Below are 10568 nucleotides of genomic sequence, written 5' to 3'. Positions count from 1 at the left end.
TCAAAAACCTACACCTTTAAGGGTTAATTCTGTTCCCTCTGCTCTATTGCATTAAACTCATACCAAATCATTTCAGAAGTGGAGCAAACATATCTTTCCTGTAAACAACATTTTTAAATGCAGTTGTTGACTCAATTCTAAAGAAAATACATACCCAAATTTGTTTAACCCCATCGTCATCAGTGCTGCCATTGGTTGTGTTGAATGCACTGCTCTATCTGTCATCATATGAACGGGTGTCGATGGGATCATTTCCAGACGGACTTGCAGAGCAATTCAAATTTGCTAACAGGTTTGTCTAGGTTCACCCAAGCTATCTCTCCCCCCTTCCTCAGAAAAATCTTCTCTCTTTTCCATCACCACAAAAACCCATTGGAGCTCTCACCTCTGTGTGGGTTGATCTAGTCATAAAGTAGAGAGGAAAGCTCAGTCCATCAGTAATAACCTCCAATAGCCACTTCAACCTAAATGACCAACACGGCTAAAGCCATTTCTGGTGGGTTCAAGAACCCTCACCGTGTCAGTACACAATTGGTCTGTGAGTTTCTTTTTCTTTAAATTTGAATGAATTGACTGCCTCTAAATTAAAGGTCACTCATTAAAAATCACCTTGGCATTATGGGTCCCCCCAGCAACCCCAGGTTTGGTATTAAAATGGCGATGCGGGTTGTTTATGCGAACACAAATCCTAAATGATGGCTTTACGACAAGGCCCATAAGGGCCCCACTTTGCAGGCATCATGAATGTCTGACAGTCTCACAGAGTCTGTGTGTGTGTGTGTACGGTGTGTGTGGTCTGTGTGTGTGTGTGTGTGTGTGTGTGTGTGTGTGTGTGTGTGTGAGGCCCATAAAGGAAACGAGAGGCTGATTTCATCGATTTACGCATTTGCTTATTCATCGCCTGCATTATGCAGCCTGTGACTCAGCCCGCTGGGGCTCCCTTCCTCTCTCCACACTGCCAGCCTTCTTCTCTATTCCCCCTACGGCCATCCATACCATCACCCCCTCCCAGCTGGCTCCAGGTGAAAACAAAAAGAAGAAAATAGCCCTGTCTCTCCTTCTCTCTCTCTCTCTCTCTCTCTCCTTCTCTCTCTCTCTCTCTCTCACTTTCGCTCCCACAATACACCATTCTATTTTCTTTTCTCTTTCTCATTTGATACGCAAATGAGTAAATAGATTTTCCTCTGTAGGCATGGATAGAAGTGACAGAATGAGTTGACCCTTTGTCTCCCTCTTGCTGCCTTTTATCTCCATTAAACATAAATGTGCAGCCCGTCTAATCCAGGTAGCAGAGAAAGAGAGAGAAGAGAAAGAGAGAAAGAGAGAGAGAAAAGGGAGAGAGAGAGAGAGAGAGGCTCATATTGGGTTGGAGCGATGATGGAGGGGTTAAGACAGAAACAGATGAGGGCACTGACTCCTGGGGGAAGGTCCTCAGGTCTCTCGCACGCTACATTGAAATGTGACTCAATTCTCCCATTGATTCATTGCATCGGGTAATATACTGAAATGTCAAGGTCGTTTATTATCAAAGAGTCATGTGCAACATGGCCGGCACACAGGGGACACCGCTTGTTTAAAAAGCCAGTTTTTGGCACAGCTATACCTCAGAATGGGCCAGGAGAGGCAGACAATGTGTTTGCCATGGTCTCTCCTCGAGATGCTAGCAGCTAACACTTGCTGCTGGCTTTCTCACAATGTCTCGGCCACAAGTCTCCTTTATCTCCAAGTGCATTTAAGTAAGTAATGTGCTATATCATAGTGTAGTGTTTATCTATCATCCCCCCCTCACTTCCCAACCGTGAAATACAGCAGAGAGCACTTGTCTTGTAAATTAAAAAGCAGCTTTGTTCAATTTTATCTTTTATAGTTGTGGAAACAACCCGTAATGTTGCCAATTAGAACTGAGGAGTGTGAATCGGAATCAAAACAGGATTCCCCTGAGGGACATTAAGAATTCTAGTTGATGCCGCTGTTTTTGTTGGGCTATTTTATGTCTTTATCCTTTTATTGCCAGCTAGAGGCTTCACATGGTGCACAAAAGTAATCTCTGGCTTTCCGTACAATCACTTCAGGCTCGAGACTGTTGTTGTGCAAGGACAAACGCAAAGAGCAGCTTACCTCGTAAAATAAGTCATTGCCATTTCCCTTCTTTATACCAATGAAAATAATGTAAAGGACGAAAAAAATGTGCAGAAAAAAACGTACCAGGCATCAACTAATACTGGTCCTTGAAACCACCGGCTGTTGTTTCTACCTGTGACTTTGTTTGCTCTGATTGCCGTGAAGTTTTCTGACGTTCTGACTCCCCCATGAAAGTGAATGCCAGAGGAGGAGAGCTGAGGACAAGCCCCTTCTTCTGCTTCACACTATTCAAAGCAAAGGAGAGATGAAACAAAACTTTGCAGGCATCATGGATGTCTGACAGTCTCACAGAGTCTGTGTGTGTGTGTGTGTACGGTGTGTGTGGTGTGTGTGTGTGTGTGTGTGTGTGTGTATTTATATAGTGTGTGTGGGAGTGAGAAGGAATCAGAGCTGGCATATTGTGAATCAGAGCATGAATCATTAATGCATATGCTACTTGCTTAAATAACCCTTGTGTAGTTAGTCATCATGAAGAATACAATGCTAGCATGGAACTAGAGAGAACAGGTTATGATTAGCCTGAAGGAAGTATTCTGTTGATCTGCATGTACTACCATGACAAGTATTGTTTTGTTCAGTTTATCAAGTTCAAATCATTGGTACAAATAAAGGAAAACCGTTGCTTATTTGATATGTTCTGATGATGATTACCGAATACCGACATGAAAGTTTAGACATTATACTGTGAAATAATGTGAAAATATACAATTCCATCATTTTAACACATCCAGATGTATCTCTAAACAGAGACTTGCAACTTCCAAATTATTTTGCCATGGAAGGTCACAAAAAGGGTACGTAGGCTCCATCATTCTCTCTTCACCTTCGTCTCCAAAGCAAACAGGTCAGGTCAAGGCAGGTTCATTTTTTACAGTCAAACAGGTGAGAGACTGCGCTCCAGGCTGGGCATGCTGTACCTTTATACAACTGTGTCTGGCACATCTAATTGCATTGAAAGGGGGTTGGCTGGCTGGAACAAAACAGTCCTGCACAATGAGCCAACCTGGATCTATATTGTTTCCCCAGTTCCCCAGAGGTTTTCCTGCTGAAAAAGCCATCCATCAAAAAGAAATCAGATAAGGATATCAATTACTATATAGCCGGGGAGCAGAATATGTTCTCCATTGTACTTCAGAGAAGGCAAGAATAGAGATAAAGGGCAGAAGCAGGAAGTAGTCTGTCCTCCTGGGAAGTCATTATGTCATTAGATGAGTGGTCAGCATACTTATTATCATTTTACCACAGGGAAAGATTTTTTTCAAATTAGAAACTTATGAAATCTTTTGGTTCTTCTCAACGACATTTTGTGATTTTTTTTTTCAATGAACTCAAATTGGTTCTGAGTTCTGGGTAAGGAGCAAAAGTTTTTGGTAAAACTGCCCTTTGGGGAGGAAGGCTCACAAATCAAGCCTTTCCTTGAGAAGCTCGAGTGGGTTTGCTGCATTGGATGTTAAAAGGTCCCGATTCGATTCACACTTTGTGCTTTAAAAATGCCTCCCAATTTTTCAGTCACAATACTGGGAGAAGGATAACCTCAGGAAAGTGCTGCAATTCAGTTTCCCCAATAATGTGTGAGAAAACAAAAAACACTGGTGCCTTTGTCTGAGTTCTTCAGCCGAGTCTCATAACATGCACGTGTAGGGAGCAGGGGAATCATTAAAAAGTTTTAGAGTACTCCATCCAACAGCCTTCACTTTTCAGTCTTCCAGTCTATGGAGAAGTTAAGAACGAAAGCATTTGTCTAAACTGATATGTACCAATGAACAGATTAAAGACAGCAGACTGATAAAAGCCTACCTGACAGTAATTGGTTTTAACAACCACATGCACCTTTTGGAATGTGTAATGTGCAAACCCTTGTTAAATACAGAGATGGTTCACAAAGCTGACATATGCAATTGCTGTACAGTACCTGCCGTAAAATTAACACACAAAATACTGCCACAATTGTCACCCTTATCATAACCACACATGCTTTTGTAATATATTTAATTGGTACAGGTCACTATTCAGGTTCACAATGCTATGGTGACACCCATGATCATAGCACATGTTAAGTGATTTGGTAATAAAGACCGTCACTTGCAATTTCACTGACGAGAGCCAATGAATGGACAGTAAACTCATTCATTCCCTGCCTCGGATTACCATTTAGAGGTCAGTGGACCGGTCCACCACCCAAGATTGCAGCAATTTAACCCTCTGTGTTTAATGACCACCATGCCTGACTAATAGGAGCATGTGGCCATTAAACTTCTCTCTCTGGTCTCTCTCTGCCATCCTCCTCCTGCAGCTTCAGTGAACACATTAGGAACCCATCTCACATGGGCTTGTGACAGTGTTCGAATCTTCAGTCATGCATGTGCCTGAGTTGGCTCACCTGAAAGGTTAGTAGAAGCTGGTCTTCTGTGTGGTATTCCACTCCAGCAAGCAAGGTAACCTGTGTGGTATACCAGCAAGCAAGCCAATCCAATATTTGGTTGCGTCTTTGTCAAAAGATTTTTTAAACATCCAATCTTAGTATTCAATTGGCCAATTGTAAATAGATTGCTGCTCTAGCATCTTCTTTGTGGGTTTTCAACGGCCACAATGAATAGTTATACAGAAAAGTCAACGCATAGCCACTATGGACAGATCATGTGTATGGGATTGGACACCTCAGGGTGTAAGTGCAGATTTTCCCCTTGCTCCTGGGAGATTGGCGCAGAGATATGTCGTGCACAGTATTGTATTGAAAGTATTGATTAACCCGCATGAAATGAATCAGCTCAGAGCAATGATGTATTTCTCTCTGTGTTTGCCCTTCTGCATAAGGTGTATTGCTCAAGGATTTTTTTGTTATCGCTCTCGTCCTAGAATGTTCTGAGAGCTGAGTCTACCTTGTTATCTGATCATTGACTTTTCTGTTTTCATTACTGTGTAATAGGTGACATGAGAGGTCATTTTCCATAGGGGGGGATTTCATCATGATATATTGTGCTCGTTTCAGCAGCGCATATGCAGAAATTGGACTGGCATGATTGGACCATCTCTGTACTGCACAACAAGTCCTTGTTCATGACAGACACTCTTTCTCTCTCACACTCCCCCCTCCGGAGTGTTATAAGGCACACAAGAATACAGACAGGAATCTATAATGTGATATAAGCTCACTGCTCTGGATCCCTATGCAATGCGATGCTTAGGATGTTGCAGAGCAGGGCGACTTTTGCCTGGCTGCGACTACAAACGAGCCTGGTATCACTAGGTCCATTCACTTTGTTCCACTTCATATCATCACTTCACATGGTGCAAATGAATCTAACAGTTGGGAGGGAATGTCCTTTCTGTGAGTTTGAACAGATTGCAAGTTTGAACAGATTACAGTTTGTCAGAGATTGGTTTGGCTTTTTGAGCTCTTGAATGTCTGCATCTCTTTTTTTGTTGTTGTTGGTAACCTTAACCGTACTGTATAATGTCAAGAAAAATAAAGGTATATTCATTGGACTTCTGTAATCCTTCTATTCGATGTCTCCTCAGGTTCATCCCTACATTCAACCCACTCCACTCTGCGGCTCACAGATCCTCCAGTTCCCTGACGTCTGGCTGGCGTGTAATTAGTGAATGAAGAGACACTCGTGGACATGTTCCCCTTGCACACACACACAAAGAAATACTATCCCCTCCTCCTCGTGGGTGTTTGTCTGCTGGCACCAGGGCAACAGGAAATTCAATTAGAGAGCGTGACCACACAAGATGTGTGGAGAACAATCCTCACTTGCCTTCACTCAACGAAGCCAGACAACATATGTGCGAGCATGCACTTGCATCTGTGTGCTTGCTGCTGCTGCTTATGTTGTTTTGTTTTGTTGTTGTTTTTTAAAGCTGCCTTTGTTTGTTCTGTTTTGGTTTATTTCGTTTAAAAAGACAAATTCTTTTTGTGGGCAGGTGACAGCAGCGGGGTGCTTGTTTGTTCTCACCTCGTCATGGGGGACAGCGTGCGGTGAAACACCTGGTGCACCACCTTAGCTGCACTACTTAAACAGGATTAGGCCAATTTGGAGAGGTTGGTGTGTTTTTTGAAACAAATTAACATTCGCTGGCACAGTCAGGCATATTATGCTGTCCATTGTTTGACGGACGAGTGCAGGTGTGCCCTTAGTGTTTCTGCAAAGGCTCTGAGAGGCTGCTGCATGATGGATTGCAGGGGGAGCTCACACACTTAATGAATGTCATGCTAAATCCATGTCCGGGAGAAGAGACTCCAATCCAATTCCTCAGACACAGACAGATCATGCAATCTAACTCCGAAATAAGAGAAACAGAAATACTCTGATAATAAAGAAATTCTATTCATTAAATATAAATTGCCATTTTTTATTACTGCCTATCAGCTAATGAATTCCATACGTAACATTACATTATGTTGCAACATTATATTACTTCAATACAATCATTTGACAGCATTATAGTGTTTTTATGAACCCGAGATAATTCCTTTTCCCAATGTTTATATCAACATAACACCACCAACTGACAGGACAGGTGGACAAGCAGAGAATAGGCAGATGCCCAGGGGGCGATCTGGTCTAGCGAGCCGTCTGGCTCAGCAGAGACTGAGAGAAACTGAGAGAGACTGAGAGAAATCCATTAACTGTAATCATTCCCACCATCTTGTAATGCTGTTCTGAGACCAGCTTCTCGCTCAGAGGCTGTTTATGCTGTCCTAAGCAGAAACTGCACGTCGCGGGAGGGGAAATGACCACAGCTATGGACTCTATTATCCAGAAAATCATGAGGTACTACGGCCAGGCCAGGGCGTGCCAATTTGTTTCTTGGTGTTTTATGCCCCCAACGTTGTCTTCAAGGCAGCGCTGCCTGGAAGGCACTAGGGTTAGGCATAGGTTAAGGTTAGGTTAGGGGAACATGATATTTGGTGGAGTGGGTGACTGTGAGTGCACTGGCCGATTGGATCCTACCACACCAACAAGGAGGGGAATAAGGGTAGGAAAAGGTCAACTGTCTATAAATAAAATAATATATGTATAAAAAATATTTAATTAAGAAATATGTATATTAGAAAAGGGAAAGAAAGAAGAAAAATAAATAAATAACTACTTAATGAAGGGTTAAGATAAGGGGCTGGGTTTAGGCCAAGGGGCTGGTTAGGATAAGGGGTTGGGTTTAGGCCAAGGGGCTGGTTAAGATAAGGGGTTGGGTTTAGGCCAAGGGGCTGGTTAGGATAAGGGGCTGGGTTTAGGCCAAGGGGCTGGTTAGGATAAGGGGTTGGGTTTAGGCCAAGGGGCTGGTTAGGATAAGGGGTGGGGGGCTGGAGTCGGCCTTGGGGGTTGAGGTTAGCCTGAGGGTGGGGGCAATGGTTAGCCTTAGGTGGGGTTGGGGTTAGGCTAAGGGGCCGGGGTTGGAATTTAGCCAAGTGGCTGGAGGTTAGGTTAAGGGGTGGAGGTTGGGGTTAGGCTAAGGGGTTGGGGGTTAGGCTAAGGGGTGGGGGCTGGGGTTGGAATTTAGCCAAGTGGCTAGAGGTTAGGTTAAGGGATAGGGGTTGGGGTTAGGCCAAGCAGCTGGGTGGGGTTAGGGTTAGGGACTGGGGCTAAAAGAAAAAACAAAAGGTAAGTGCAAGAATGGGGCTGGGGGTGAGGGATTGACTTAAACCAGGAAAAGTGCTATAAGTGCTAAAAAATCAAAAAGTGCTGTAAGTGCTAAAAATCAAAAGTGTAAAATTCATGAAAACAACCTTTGAAATCAACACGACACTGCAAAATAAAAGGTAACCACATCTAAGTTGTGTAAAGGATAAAAAGTAAAAGTCCTGGGTAGTCTAGGGGGAGTGGAAGAACTGGGGTGGAGAACTGAAGAGACTAAAAAGAGGGGGGAGGGGGTAATAACAAAGTAATAATGGATTAATAACATATTAATATAATAAGTATTTTATAAATAAATAAGACAGGACCTGGGAAAAGAGGGGAAAGGAAAAATGTTTAGGATTAGGTGCCTTTAAGTCAGCGGTGGCAGCGCTGCCTGGAAGACGACGTTGGGGGCATAAAACACCATTGAGCGGCCATTTCACATTCTCTATTGGTTGTGTTCTGGGACTATTGCATTGGATTTCCAATTGCGCTGGGGGGGGGTTGCAATGAGTGTCAATGCAAATGATATTGAAAGTGATAGGATCATCTAGACAGCTGCTCACACACGCTGAGACAATGGCAGGAAGCAGTAGCCATGATGTTGTTTATCTCTTCTGGTATGAGTCCAACTGTTATGTTTACTGGCCAAAGTTAACAGCAACTATACGGCATTTCAGAATGTTTGTAAACAATGGGCTCCAAGATCCTTCCGGGTGGCAGAAGGCAAGCGGCTTCCACTGACCTTACATAGTTAAAACATTGTTGTTGATCAAAGTTGAAACAATAACGAAAACGTGTTGTGTTTGGGGTTGTGCCGCCAGATATACAGCAAAAAGTGTAGGGTTTTTATCGATATCCTTCAGAAAGAAAAAAAATTATCCAGCGGAACCTGAGGGTGAAGTTTAAAGATGGACGTCGTCAAAAGTAATGCTGCAGAGGAGATGGCAAGACTGCCTGGTAGCGGAGTAGCCATTTCTTACATCTGTATCCGATCCGAGCAACAACAACCCAATCATAGCCTTTTTATTTAGATAGCAGGGAAATACACCATCTAACAGATTGTAAGTCAAACAGCAACAGTCACTAAAATAACCACTCAATGACAGGCTGAGGTTCATTTACACATTAGGCTATGGTAAGCTAGCCTAGGCTACTATGCATTTCATTTAACGTTATTGCTATCTCCTTAGGGCCGTTTGCACAAAGCACCTTAAGTTTTGTCCCTTTAGTATCAACCACGGAGATTGTTTGTTTGCTAATTTGTGCTTGCTTTTCTGAGGATGCAGATGTTGGTCAATACGCTACTGTCCAAAATAATAGCAAGCTGTGTGCACATATTGTTGATAAAATCAGATAGTGAATGACGCATTACAAATCTGAGTAGGCCTATAACTAACTTTGACAAGTTTGACGGATGACAGCCAAACACGGCAGTGACAATTAATTTCACGATGTTAGCTATAGTTATTAATGCACCTACTGTAGGCCTATCAATAGCTAATGTTAGCAATGAATAACTCAACTGGTAGGCTACGTTCAACGGATAGTTGTAACTAGCTTGCTAAAGTCATGCCGTAGTCTGCAACCCAAGCTTATGATCTTATCTTACCTTAATAATTTTCAGTGACATTTATCCATTCATCAGTAAAGCCATATATAGACATGAATTGAACAATACTAGCTAGTTAGATATTATCCTGACTGTCATCAGGGCACCAAAATATATGTAATAATAATAAAAAAAATTGTGGTTATTTAGGCTGCTAAGGTCGTTTGTGCAACGGAATTTCTTATAAGATAAGAAAAGGAGAAAACCTTGAATACTGATAAGTGATAATGGTAATTATCACTTATCAATTATAAGGAAACCGAAGTAGAATACTTAAATGTGTTTGTGCAGCCGATTTTATTTGTAAGGGGGCCTTAAATCAGATTTTAAGGGAACCTGAACAAGGTGTTTTTTAGTGCAACCGGCCAGTCTCTCATGTTAACTATGTCTGAATATCCACCATGTCTGTTTTTGAATTAACTTACCTGTTGAAATGTATTAGGCCTAGGCTACGGCCGACAGTGGGTTCCCCAAGCAATTTACCTCACATAGCATTTTCATCATTCGCCTTTGATTTCGACTGACTTCACTTCGTTCAAACTACGGGGTAGAGTGGACGCAGCATGGCTAGAGACATGTATGACTCATTGCATATTAATGAGACTTCCCATAACCGTATGAATATGAATGAGAAGCACCCCGCAAGACGAAAATCATTCATTCAAGCCATTTACTCTGTTTTCTTGATCGCTCTGCCCTGGTCAAATGACATGGAAGGGTTTGTTTACTAGTAGTGCCAATGGAGAATGCCAGCTTTTGCCACCCGGAAGAATGTATATTGTTATTGTGACATCATGGTAAATTCTCGTATTTTATAGTCTCATTTCAATTCTCATCAACTAATCATTACTTACTCATTACAGCTTGCACACAGGTGGGTACAAAAACTGGGACTTTCCAACTGATCTTTACTGAGCCTTTCCAGACGTATTATCATTGCGGAAATTAAAACTTAAGAAGTGTCTTCAGCCCAGGTCTCCACAGTACACAAAACAGTTGAATCAAACAACAGGAATTTAATTTGTGACCCATTGCCATTGCTGAATTGAGATGGCTTTCAGGTTTAAAGCAATTAGGGTTTTATTTCAAAGGATCTCCACAGCTGATCTGATCTCAACTGACCCAAAAATAAAGTAATTAAAAACAAACAACATTTTGAGCACCACAATACTATAGTCAAATTAAACAACAAT

This window comes from Alosa alosa, chromosome 19 (genome assembly GCF_017589495.1).
Source record: "Alosa alosa isolate M-15738 ecotype Scorff River chromosome 19, AALO_Geno_1.1, whole genome shotgun sequence".
NCBI lineage: Eukaryota > Metazoa > Chordata > Actinopteri > Clupeiformes > Clupeidae > Alosa > Alosa alosa.
Note: the sequence above shows the minus strand (reverse complement) of the source record.